Here is a 13,566-nt window from a genome sequence, read left to right on the forward strand (position 1 = left end):
TAGAAGACAAGGTATAGAAAAATTCAGTAGCTTGGAGAAGCTTCTCACCGCCATACAAGAATCTTTGTTAAAGCTTCATGACCGACTTTAAAAAAGCTTGGAGAATGCTTCATCACCGACTCCAGCTTAGCCGACTGTAGAGAAGCATCTGGAGCTTCTCATTACCATCCTACATCAACTATAAATATGTGCTTTGTGTCTTCATGCTGCGTACAAGTGCGAGAGTGAAGAATGTGAAAACACTTATGTGTGTGTGTGTGCATGTGTATCCAAGTGAGCGTGAGCTATGTGCACAAGTGAGTGGGTGAGGGAAAGTCTTGTGTATGTTAGAGTGCTGGTGTAAGCGAGAGAAATTAAGTGTATATGCAGTGAGTGTTCCTTTGGTTTGTAAAATCACTGTTTAGTACTTGCTAATGAAAAGTTTTCTTCACTCAAGTCCATTTTGGTTTTGGGCTTTTTATTTCTCTTGCTCCCAATTTTTCAACAGTTTGGCATCAGGGCATAAAGATACCCAACAGATACAAGAGCCTATATTATGTAGGTGTGAAGTCTTTGATTTTATATGTTTTAAACACTCTACCCAAAAAGTGGAGGTGAGATTATTCCTCAAAGACTATATTCTACACTCTACTATATTTATCAAGAAAGTTGAACAAAAATAACTACCACAGCATAAGCTCACTAAACTCGGATGGGGAAATGATAGTATGCCCCAAACTTAAGATTTTGTTTTTCTATTCACTACAACAATTGATAGTTGCATCGTTCAATTTTTACTAACAGTTGCTTTGTAATTTAGGATCTACAGAAAACTCAAATATTCTCTTATTTGGTGTAGGAAATATGGCTAGATGACAAACCAGTTGCCTTCATAAGACTTGCATTAGCACTCTATTTGGATGAGCCTGCTTTGAATTTTGTTAAGAGAATGAAAGTAACAAGTCCCACAACATCACCTTCCTTTAAATGATTGCCCATCTTCCACAAAACACGCAGGCTCAATTCTAGTGATGCATTATTTATCGTGCCCTTAGTTGTGTAATAGTGAGATCATTAGCTGAACTGGAGTTGTAATAGCTTGAAGAGGAATTCAGTTCTATGAGATCCCTTTCTGTGAAGAATCCTGGTTCCTTAGGCTTAGGTAATGCACCTTCACTGCCCAACATAAAAACAACTGTTGACATGCTAGGCCTTTCTGCTAGATTTTGTTGCACACAAAGTAGACCCACATGCACTGACCGTATAACTTCAGATAGATTACACGAATTTCTCACCGAAGCATCGATCATTTCTATAGACCTCCCTTCCTTTTGTAGTGTCCATGCCTAAAAAATTGACTAGTTGTCATAGCAGATTCACCATGTAGAGATAAGAAATTATTGATGTGATGCTTACATGTCCAAGAAGGTTAAGAAGATGATCTGTATGACTAAATCGTCTATTCCTTTTCCCGCTCACTATCTCTAGCACTAGAATACCAAAGCTAAAAACATCGGACTTTACAGAGTAAAGGCCATCCATTGCATACTCCGGCGACATGTAACCACAGCAAAAAATTCCTAAACATTAAATAGAGGTATAGGAATTAAGACACAATACAAATAAACGTACATGGGATACAATTTTAGAAGGCACTCACTATGTTCCCACTACCTTATTTGTATTGGCTTCGGTTTAATTTCATCCACAACTTCTAGTGAGGCCAAAGTCTGAAATTTTTGGACTCATTTCCCGATCCAATAAAATGTTCTCAGCTTTTAGGTCTCTATGAATTATTCTTAGCCTTGAATCTTGGTGAAGATAAAGGAGTCCACGAGCAATCCCATTGATAATGTGGTGCCGCTTAGGCCAATCTAGTAGTATACTCCGCCTTTGATCTGTCCAATATTTTAACCCTTCTTATTATATTTGTAAGTGCATAAGATAAGAAAAGGAGAAAAGAAAATGCTACGCATGATTAACAATTCGATGAATTTCCAGTGAAAACAGATAGGTATGCTTTATTATTCCACTAAAGTAGAGAAACCCTGAAGCTCTTCAAGACATTTTCAAATTGGCTTCAAAGGAAAATATAAACCAAGACAAATTAGGTACTATAACTTTTCCCTTCTCTTGATGCATGTATTGCCAACTGATCTTGCCTCTAAAACATGCCTCAGGCCTTTATTCAAACATTGGTCCCTCAAAGGAGGCAAAACAATAGTGAAAAGAAATGCTCTATCCATGTTTGGGACAATAATAAAATAATTGAATATGTAGGGTCTTGGGAAGATTCAAACCAAAAATAAAGAAATCCAAGCTTTTGTTGGGTATGAACTCATAGATTAATATCTTCTCTTCTGATTCAATGCAGCATCCTAGAAGCTTCACCAGATTCCGGTGCTGAAGTTTGGCAATGTGCATTACTTCATTCTTGAACTCATTGAGTCCTTGGGTTGAATTCTTTAAGAGCCTCTTCACAGCTATTTCTTGTCCATCTTTCAACGTTCCCTGTAAGTAATCTCATCTTTTAATAAGTCTAATTTTGATTATGAAAGTTTAGAACAATTTAATAAGTCGTATCTGCTTACCAGTTTATAGTCTCTAAAATTGGAACAATTGCTAAACTATCGCATTTTATCCACAATAAGGCTAAGTACTGTTGGCTGAATAATTTGTGACAAAACCATACTGGAGAAATACAATAATGGAAAAGAGTTGCACAATCAATCGGTGAAGCCATAAAAAACTTTTGCTACTTCAGACTGTTACCTTAAAAACAGGTCCTGTTGGTATATATGGAAGAGAATAATAGAAGATAGCAGCAAAGAAATAAAGCAGCAGAAGATATATTTTATTTGATTCATCAAGCTTACATAAATAGAACTTGGAATAACAGAAATTCAATAAAAATTCTAAGTCCTAGCAGCTGATTACGTGATCCACAAAATCTCAAGTAAGACTAACAGTTTCCTAAATAATATGAACTAATTATTGACAAGGAAATATTCAAATTTTGAATTAGTAAAACAAGGTTACGTGCAGTCCAAAAGCATTATTCTAACACTCCTCCTTACTTTAGGGACTGCAAATTCCAAGTTTTTGCCTGAGAAGCTCAAATTTGCTGACTGCTAAAGGCTTTGTAAATATATCAGCCAGCTGCTCTTCCGTCTTGTAGTAGACAAGAGTTATATCTCCATCTTTTTGCACCTCTCTCAAGAAGAAAAACTTGACATTGAAGTGCTTTGTTTTCCCATGAAACACGGGATTGTGAGAAATAGCTATTGCAGCTTGGTTATCCACAAATACTTCAGTACCTTTAGTCTGTTCCATATACAAATCAACCAAGATTTTCCTCAGCCACAATACTTGATTTACTGCTGCTGTAGCTGCCACAAACTCTGCTTCTGCAGTAGATTGAGTGACAATATCCTATTTTTTTGAACACCATGAGAAAATTCCAGAGCCAAGACTAAAACAGTACCCTGTAGTACTCTTCATGTCATCCAAGGAACCACCCCAATTGCTATCAGAATATCCAGACAACTTTATGTTTTGACTTTTCTGAAACTTGACTCCATAGTTAGTGGTTCCTTTGATGTACCTGAGAACTCTTTTTGCTGTCTTTAAATGCACTTCACTGGGACAATGCATGAACCTTGACAAAACACTGACAGCATACAATATATCAGGCCTTATTGCTGTAAGATACATCAAGCACCCAATGAAACTTCTGAAACACGTTTCCTCTACTTTTTCAGCTCCATCATCTTTGCCTAGTTTCTCCTTTTGGTTCATAGGAGTATTCATCTCTTTGCACTCTTCCCTTCGGAATTTCTTGAGAATCTCCTTTGCGTATTTCTTCTGGGAAATGAAAACCTCTTCTTTTTCTTGTTTAATCTGCATTCCAAGGAAATACGTCATTAGACCAAGATCAGTCATTTCAAAAGCCTGCTTCATATCTAGCTTGAACTCATTAATAAGCTTTGAACTGCTCCCTGTAATCAAAAGGTCATCCACATAAAGAGAAATGTAGACCCTTATTTTGTGATGAGTATGTGCATTAAGGCTGTGGGAAACCTGATGATGAAAAATTATATGACTGTAAGATATAATTGGAGGCATGGAGCTGAATTATTAATTCCGTGGCATGATCTTGAAAAAAAAAATGTTTTTTGAGAAATTAATTTAATTTAAATAAAATCTTTGTTTTGTTTAAATTTAATATGGGTAATTCTTAAATAGACCTAATTAAGTTTAATTGGACTCCATGGGCCTAAGAAAGCCTAGTTAGGAATTTTAAATATGACCCATTTAATTTATTTTTTAAAAAATTAAAATAAAAAAATATATTTTTCTTTATCCCTCTCCCATACAAACTCTCTCTCCCCCATTGGCCCCACTCTCTTTCTCACCCCCTATTGGTGCCACCATTTTCCCTCTCTTCCTATTGGTTAGAATACCTCACCTATATCCCAGTCTCACCCAATTTCCTCAATCCTAGTTATTTAAGTTATCTAAACCTTATCAACCTAGGACTCCAAACCCTAACACGCCTCTTCCTTACTTTCTATTGGTGCCTTCCCCTTCCCTTCTCTTCCTATTGATTAAAATACCTCATTCATATCTCTGTCTCACCCAAATTCTGTAATCTTAGTTGTTTAAGTTATCTGAACTTTATCACCCTAGGACTCCAAACCCTATCACACCTCTCTCCTAAAACCCTATAAATACCCCACTGATAAAAAATAAAAAGAAGAGGAGGGGGAGGAGAAGACAAAAAAAAAAAAGGAAAAAAAAATTAAAGAGAGGAATAGCCAAAATTCTTTTAGTTTTTCTTTCTTTCTAGCTATATTTCTTCAAGGTTAGTTCTTTTATTTTCTTTTCAAGATCTATGCCATGTAATGTTTAATTCTATGTTTCTTGTTTTTAATTTATTTTATATGTTCATATAGATCATGTAATTATGTTTAATTTGAGGGGATACACAACTCTACACATGTTTAGTTTCTGTCTCTCGTATTTTTATTATTTTTCGTTATTTTCTGAATCTGTAAAAACTTTGTAAAAATTATATTCATATTCTACTCGAAATTCTATTAATTTTAGGCTCAAGAATCACTAAAAAAGTTGTTGACCCCGTGTAGCTCAAAATGAGCATTGATTTTGATGATAACAAAACTCAAACAAAATCTATCTAACCCAACTTTAAAGTGATGTGTAGATTCTTTCTCTTATTCATAAAAAATCTTTGAAGTTGCATCTAAGGAGGAAGAATACTCAAAGGTATCTCAAGACAAATCCAAGATGAGAAAGAACAAGAGTATGTAAGACAAAACTCAAACTAAAGGTATGAGAGTCATAGAGTTAGAAATTGAGTCTTAGGACTTGTGTAAAAAGAATAGATAAAAGTTTAGTCAAATAGAGCTCAAAATTAAAATTTTCTTTTAAAATTTCCTCTCATCATGACCTTGGATATTACTATTGGAATATATATTTTTCTTAAGGTCTAAATCATTTTTTTAAGATTACAATTTAAAACAGGTATTTGGTAAATTAGTTTGCTAACCTGTTTGCTAAAATATTAGTTTACTAATTAGTTTACTACTGTTGCCAAAATTCCATTAGTTTGCTAAATGAACAGAGTTGCTCAACTTCGCACAAAAAGACAAAATAATGGCTATTTTTCCTAGAGCAAAGTGTATAGTGTTCCAAAAAGGTTTCAAATGGTTTAAAATGATTTGGGACTATAAATACAACTTCTTTACTTCATTTTACACTTGATGAAAGCCTACATTTGCACTCTAATCTTGATTTTTCATTTATTGCTTTCATTCACGAGCTTTAAAGTCTTTGAGCTACCATTGGCAAATCAACTCATCTCTTCTTTATAGTTTGATTTGTATTGAGTGAGAGTGAGTGTTAAAACATTAAATTGCATTTAAGAGAGGTTGTACAAGCACTTATTGAAGCTTGAGAGTGTGAGTGTTTGAGATAGCACTTGTCAAGGGTTCAAGCTACCTTGGTAAAAGCTTGGTGTTGAAAAAGTTGTAAATGTCTTTTGGTCTCTTGCCTTTAAAAGAGCAAATAGTGGAGAGAAGACTCAAAAAGGGCTCTTTGAGAGAGTGAATGTAGGCTAGTTAAGCCGAACCACTATAAAAATCATTGTGCTTGATCTCTCTAACCTTAATCTCTTTACTTTTATGTAATTTAATTTCTATGCATGATATTGAGTGTTAATTAAATAGATTGAGTTGATATACTTGAGGATATATTGAGTAGGTTGAGAATTTATTTGAATATTTTGTGATGCATGTTATGTTAAAAATCGGTATAAATATTTATTGAAGCTTGAATTGCAATTTAGGGACACATTATTGAAATACATATCACTGTCATTATATATAAAGGAGCGCCTAGTTGAATAAAGCCACAATTTTTCATTAGGCTACAAGCAAGGGTCGAAAAATTGTAATGTCCAATTCACCCCCCTCTTGGACTATTTTGGGACAACAAATTAGTATCAGAGCTTGTCTCTCTTGCTTAGGGTGTTACAACCTTGGAGTAATCCATAATGGATGGTTCATCTAGTAACACTGCCGGTATACCCGCACCACTAGCGAAAGGCTACTCAATTACTAGACCACCACTCTTCAATGGCACTAATTATTCATTTTGGAAAGTAAGAATGAGAAATTTCATACAATCTGTAGATATTGATGCATGGAGAATTATTAAAAATGGTCCACATATTCCTCAAAAGAATGGTCAAGGAACTACAAAAGTACCAAAACATGAAGATGAATATAATGACAATGATTGGAAGAAAATTTCTATAAATGTTAAAGCTATTAATATTTTGCATTGCTCACTTGACCTTAATGAATACAATCGTGTTTCAGGATGTCAATCTGCTAAGGAAATTTGGGATAAGCTTGAGGTCACTTATGAAGGAACTGATGTCGTCAAAGAGTCCAAAGCAAACCTCCTTATCCGAGATTATGAGCTTTTCGAAATGAAGCCAGGAGAATCAATTACTGATATGAGTATAAGGTTTACCGATCTTATAAATCTTCTCAAAGCACTTGGTAAAAGATTTGAGGAAGCTGAACTTGTGAAGAAAATTCTTAGATCACTTCCAAAATCTTGGGAAGCAAAGACTACAGTTATCCAAGATACCAAGGATTTTAAAACATTCACTTATGATAAACTCATTGCATCTCTCATTGCACATGAGATGATATATAAGAAAGATGAAGTTGAAAATGAGCAAAAGAAGAAGAAAAGCATTACTCTCAAGTCAAACAAGGATGAAAATAAGAAGAAAGGAGTTGCATTCAAAGTTGACTCAAGCGACAACTCAAGTGCTTCAAGTGATGATGATGATGAAATGGCTATGTGATGTGGCCTAACCGCAAGTGCACGGGTCGTACAAGTAGTATAGAAAAGATATCATTCCCACGAGGAGTTGTGTTAATGATTGAATTTTTTATATAAAAATTCTGACTAATTTGAATTATTTTTGAAATTAAAACAATAAATTGATGGATATTGAAGTATGAATTCTATATGTGTAAAATTAATGATCTATTCAACAATGTAATGATTAAACTAAATTTGCATCAAATTAAAACAAGCAAATTGAAATATGGCAAGATTTAAAATGGCAAGCAATTAAATTCAAATGGAAATTAACAATGATAAAAAGGCGATTCCGGAGTTCGGGAGTTCATATTCAAGCTATTTTGGGATTTTTAAATTGGTTATCCAATCTTGTGGAACTTACGAGTTTTAAGGAGATTAATTCTTAAATCCTTTGAATACCCTTTCGAGTGGGACAAAGAGTGCCTTAATCAATCTAATCCTACTTTCGTGGAGTTAAAGTTAATCAAGACCCATTAAGTTCCTTAATTAATCTGTAAATCCTCTTAATCCTTAGTCTATTTCTAGATCTAAGTTAATTAAGTCCAATTTCTTGATTATCTATCACAAGGCTTTCTCCTTTCGGTGCCTCAACCATGGATTAAGAACATCACTTAATGGGATCCTACACTAAGCATGTCATTGAGTACACAAGAAATAAATAAAACTCATTAAGACCATAAAATATGGATTACCCAATCAAAATCCACAAAATATCTCAAATATTATATCCAAACTCCAGAATCTAATGAAAACTACTCACTATCCATAATATTTACAAGATATTCTGAGTTAATAAGGAAATAAAACTTTAATCTAAGCTAAGAACTAAGAAACCCAATACAAGAAAGGTAAGAAATATGCAAGAAAAGAAAGAAATCTCCAAATCTGGTTGGAAATGGTGTGGGTGACGTTTTTGATTCTTCAGCTGCTGCCCTCCTTCTTCTCCTTTTTCCTCCCCTTTTCTAAAATGGGATAAGGGTCTATTTATAACTTTTTTCTGACAAGGAGCCCTAAAATGGTGTGTTTGAGGTGTCTTTTTCTGAGGGAAACTTCTGCCAGCTCATTATGAAGTCTTTGTGGGACTGCATAAGTGGACTGCACAAGTTATGCAATCCCTTATGCAGTTTTCGGCTGGTTTCTGGCTCTCTGTGTGAAACTGCATGAGCAAGGTGCAAGACTGCATAAGTTATGCACAATTCTGTGAGGTTGCATAAGGGAGGCACGAATCTACATAAGTTATGCGGCAACTTATGCAGATTTCGGCAGGTGCTTAGGACATTGTTTCTTCTCCTTATGCAGAACTGCATAACTTATGCGGCAAGTTATTCGCAATTTGGCCAATGCAGACTTCAACTTTGAAACTTGTTTTTGACATATTTGGCTATAGAAATCACTCCTCAAAGTAAAATTTCTTTTTAGTCCCTCAAAAGCACCATTTTTCCTACAAAACAAAGTAAAAATTACAAATTAATCCAAAATTGACAATTATGAAAAACTATCTAAATAACTAATGAAATTAGCTAAAAGTGACTAATAATCAAATAAAATGGCTATGAAATTAAACCTAAATGACTATGCAAAATGTATGTATCAAATACCCCCAAACTCAAGCTTTTGCTTGTCCTCAAGCAAACTTTAAAATGTAATGCAATTTTTAGGGGTGCCTTATCCAAAGAGCTATGAAAATCACCTATTAAAGTAACTTAACACACCTTTAACCATACCAACAATCCATATACCCATCCTTCAAAATGCAAAGAATCTAATGCTTATCCAAGCTTTCACCGCTTAGCCATCAAGTCAATTATCATTCAAAATTCCCAAACTAACCAATCAAAAGAGAGAGTCATGCTCAAAAGAAATTCTAGGACAATCAATAGTCAAAGTGTCTCTATATAGAATGATGGAATTAAATGAATGAATGGATAGTTTTCCAATCCCATAGGCAAATTTACTACTCCTATCTCCACTAATGTAGCAAGTACTATCAAGAGATCAAAGGTCTTTTTAGGGATGTAATGGGGCCATGGGGTTCAAAATGAGGCTAAGAAGAAAAAGGGGTAAAAAGGATTCAAAGCATGAGAATATTTTCAATCTTGAAAACATAAGGTACACTTCTTATTTTATTTTTTTTTCTCTTTTTTTTATATATATATGGAGGAGAGAAATACACAATGAGAATTGTCAAGTGCTAGCATATTTTACAAAACATATAAAAATGGAAGGACACTTTGACACTTTAAACTTGTATCTTGCATTTTCTCTTGATGATTGTCCCTAAAAATGCCACCCCCAAACTCATTTCCTTTAATTACTTTGGGTGGATTTCTTTCAATTTGAATGACAATAGTGAAAAGCACATATACTAGCACTTTTATAAGATGACAAGCATTTCTTCTCCCTTTTATTGTATTTTTTTTTTTTTTGAATATGTACCTAATGTTATAAATAATTATTCTCATGAAAAGGGTTGGAGAGTTTGGTTCATTGGCTATGTAGCAATAAGGGTTTCAAGAAAAATTAGGAATAAAAAGGCTAAAAGGGGTTTGCAAGGGTTAATTTTAATTAGGAAAAAGGCCAAAGGTTTAAAATGAGAATGTTTAAATCAAAGAATGCCTAATCATCTCTCTTTTCAAGTACAAGCTGGTATTTCACCGTGAAAGGTTTAGAAAATTTGTTCTAGGATTGGTGAGACATCATTTGACTACCTTTTATCCAATAACTCCCTCTAAACACTCCAATCTCTAAAGGACTGGTTGGGTGGCTTTTTGGCTAAGAAGATATAGGCAAGGGATAAACATTTCAAAACCTTGCACCTCTTAGGAAACTTTCAATCCACAAACCCAACTAAAAGTAAGTCAAATCACTCTCATAGGCAACTTTTCAATACTCAAGGGATTTAGCAAAAGATTTTAATGCATGATTCCTAAAAATGAGCAATGCATCAACTAAATGGAGGAAGTTTATTTGTATGCAGTGTGTATAATTTCTAAGTGACGTATAATGTGTGTGTAAATGTGTTATGTATATGTATGTATGGATGTATATGTAAAATATTTACAATATATGTAAATGGAATGGGATGAGATGTTTCTATACTCAATATGTGAAAAATGTAGCAAAAATCAAAATGCGCACCCCCAAACTCAAAATTAGACATTGTCCTCAATGTCTCAAGCAGTGCATTATAAAAACTCAAAGCAAAGAGGAATAACCAGGAATAGTTAAATTTAAGAGCAAAAAGAAAGAATTACCTGGTACAAAGCAGATGTGAATTCAAAAGATGATGGTGATGCATAAGAAGTCGCATGAGTTATGCGAGAATAAAATCTTTATCTGAAACGATTTGCATAAAGAGGGTGCATAAGCTGTGCAGTTCTGCATGAGTTGCATAAGGGACTGCACAGGCTATGCAGAATATTTGCATAAGGAGTTTCACAGCCTGTCAGTATATTCAAAAGCTACTGCATAATGATATAGCAAGGACAAATGTGCAAACACCAGTAGAGGCATGTAAATATATACAGTGTATGGACAAGTATGCACAAAAGGGCAGTGAAGGCAATGAGAATCAATGAAAAACTAATGGAATAGCCATCCAATAGAACTTCAAGAAAACAGAATTCAAGGCAAACTAAAATTGTTTCAACACATCCAAAAAGAAAAACTCCTAGAAGTTTGAACAAAAGCAAAATAAAAACTAGTCTAATTCTATGGTTTTTCCCTTGTCCAAAGATGCTGCTAAAGGACTGGATGGAGCTGGCTGCTGCCGAAGGGGTGGTTCTGGAGGAGGTGATGGAGGTGGAGGTGGCATTCCCAGAAAAACCATGAGCTGCTTCATCATCTCTTTTAACTCTTTCTGCTTATCTCTGGTTTCCATAACAAAATCAAAGAGTTGATCATGACGATCCTTGAGAGTATAAAGACCAGTTTCAAGCTTCCTATCCACAAAGTATACATCATCACTAAGCCTCTCAAAATAGGTGAATAAGGCTTTAGTGTTGAAGGGAGGAGGTGCTGTAGATGAAGAGGGTCCAGTTGCAGAAGGTGTTGGCTGTGCAGAATCTGCTGGGATATCCTGTGCAGACTGAGTGGATGGTGCAGGTTCAATAGGATGCTGTTGGACTGGTGGTATAGATTGTTCCTCTGGTTGTGCAGTGGGTCTTGTATCTGCTGCTGGTTGTGCAGTGTCAGAAGGTGGCAAACTGAATCCAGTTTTGTATAGGTGAGTAGCATCAAAATATAGAGTGTCTGAAAGTGCTGGTAGAGGATGCTCTTCCGGATTAAAACCAAAATGCTTAGCTATAACAGTTATGAGCCCACCCATGACTATATCACCTATAGATTTGGTAGCAATATGTAACACATGCTCACAAAAGAAGTAACTAGGAGATACTTTGACTTTGTGAAAAGCACACCATAGCATGAACAATTCAGATTTTCCAACAGCACCAGAACTAGTCCCTCTGCCCAAGATAGTGCTAGCAATAAGCCTATGGATAAATCTAAGTGCAGGGTCTAGTATTTGAGAGGTCTTGGATCTGCCAGCATAAAAACTCTGAGGTTGGTTTGTGATACTCCTCCAAAACTGAACAGCATTCCAAACACCTTTATTTGCTACCTCTATGCCTGTATATGGCACCCTAAATAGTCCATCAATTGCAAACCCAAAAATACTATGAAATTGGTCTAATGATAGCTCTCTATTTTGCCCCAAACACCTAAACTTCATAGTTGGCTTGTAATCTATCTCATGCAATTTCAGAGTAGCAGAAAATGAGGAAATAAATTCCAAAACTAGAGCTGGATAAACTAGTTCTTGTTTATGCACAAATTCCATCCAACCCAAACCATCAAGGTAGGCAACAACATTATCAAATAAACCAACTAATTGGAGGGCATCTGCAGAAATGTACCTAGTGGGTTGCACTTTCCTGTCTTTTAGTCTTTTAAAGGTTGCCTTGTGAGTTGCATCAGGAAGGGGCCAAGGTAGTTTGGATACCTGTGTTACTGCTAAAGTTTGCTTTTTGCTAGAAGAGGGTGATTTGGTTTGTGGGGTAGAGGTGGAAACGCCAACCCCCTATCGTGTGGAGGCTGAAGTTTTGGGGTTTTTAGGTGGAGGCTCTGAAAGTGGAGTGGTAGGTGGGTCTTTGCGTTTTGTGAGAGGTGGTGCAGAAGCTATGGGTCGGGTGGATTTCGATCGAATTTTCCTCTTATAGGTGGATGTGGGAGGTGGTGGAGGGGTTTATTGTGGAGGAGAATCGGGATTGGGGGATCACATTGCCAAGGGCGTGACTTGGAGAGGAGAGCCTTGAGGGGAATGGGGAGGCGATTCCATGGTGGTTGTTGATGGTGAGAATGGAGGAGGCAAGAAGAAAGTGAAAGAGGTAAAGGGAAGTTAGGGTATCGGGCGGTGAAAAGAGGTGTGGGAAGGAAGAGTGATGCCGAGAAAAATGGACATGGGGGAAGTGTGAACAGGAACGACGGGAAGTGGAGGTGGGAAAGTGGGTGCCAAAAAATTTTTTTGATTTGTACAGGACATGTGTAAAACTGCATAAGGGGAGAATGAGTGTGCATAAGTTATGCACACTCTTATGCAGGTTTCGGCAGAAAATAAAGAGTATGAAAAATTGGTTATGCAAAAGTGTATAACTTATGCACTTGGTCATGCAGGTTTCGGCTGAAAATGGAAGTGCGAAAAGTCAGTTATGCAAAAGTGCATGACTTATGCGCAGCCTTATGCAAGTTTCGCAAAAAATGGAATTCCAGGAAATGTGGTTATGCGAAAGTGCATAACTTATGCATTCCCTTATGCAGATTTCGGCAGATTTGAGAATGCAGGAAATGTGGTCATGCGAAAGCGCATAAGCTATGCACTCCCTTATGCAAGTTTCGGCATAAAATGAAATTCCAGGAAATGTGGTTATGCGAAAGTGCATAAGCTATGCACTCCCTTATGCAGATTTCGACAGATTTGAAAATGCAGGAAATGTGGTCATGCAAAAGTGCATAAGCTATGCACTCCCTTATGCAAGTTTCTGCAGAAAATGGAATTCCAGGAAATGTGGTTATGCGAAAGTGCATAACTTATGCACTGCCTTATGCAAGTTTCGGCAGATATGAAATTTGGCAAAAATGTGGCTGTGCAGAATTGCATAAGCT

The 13,566-nt window shown here is 35.8% G+C and overlaps 1 pseudogene; it reads right to left on the reverse strand.

The window, feature by feature from the left end:
* Window positions 1-317: 317 nt before the first annotated feature.
* The window catches only part of LOC110636819 (G-type lectin S-receptor-like serine/threonine-protein kinase At4g27290), a 62,714-nt pseudogene continuing 49,465 nt past the window's right edge, over window positions 318-13,566 (reverse strand).

This window comes from Hevea brasiliensis, chromosome 4 (genome assembly GCF_030052815.1).
Source record: "Hevea brasiliensis isolate MT/VB/25A 57/8 chromosome 4, ASM3005281v1, whole genome shotgun sequence".
Lineage (NCBI taxonomy): Eukaryota > Viridiplantae > Streptophyta > Magnoliopsida > Malpighiales > Euphorbiaceae > Hevea > Hevea brasiliensis.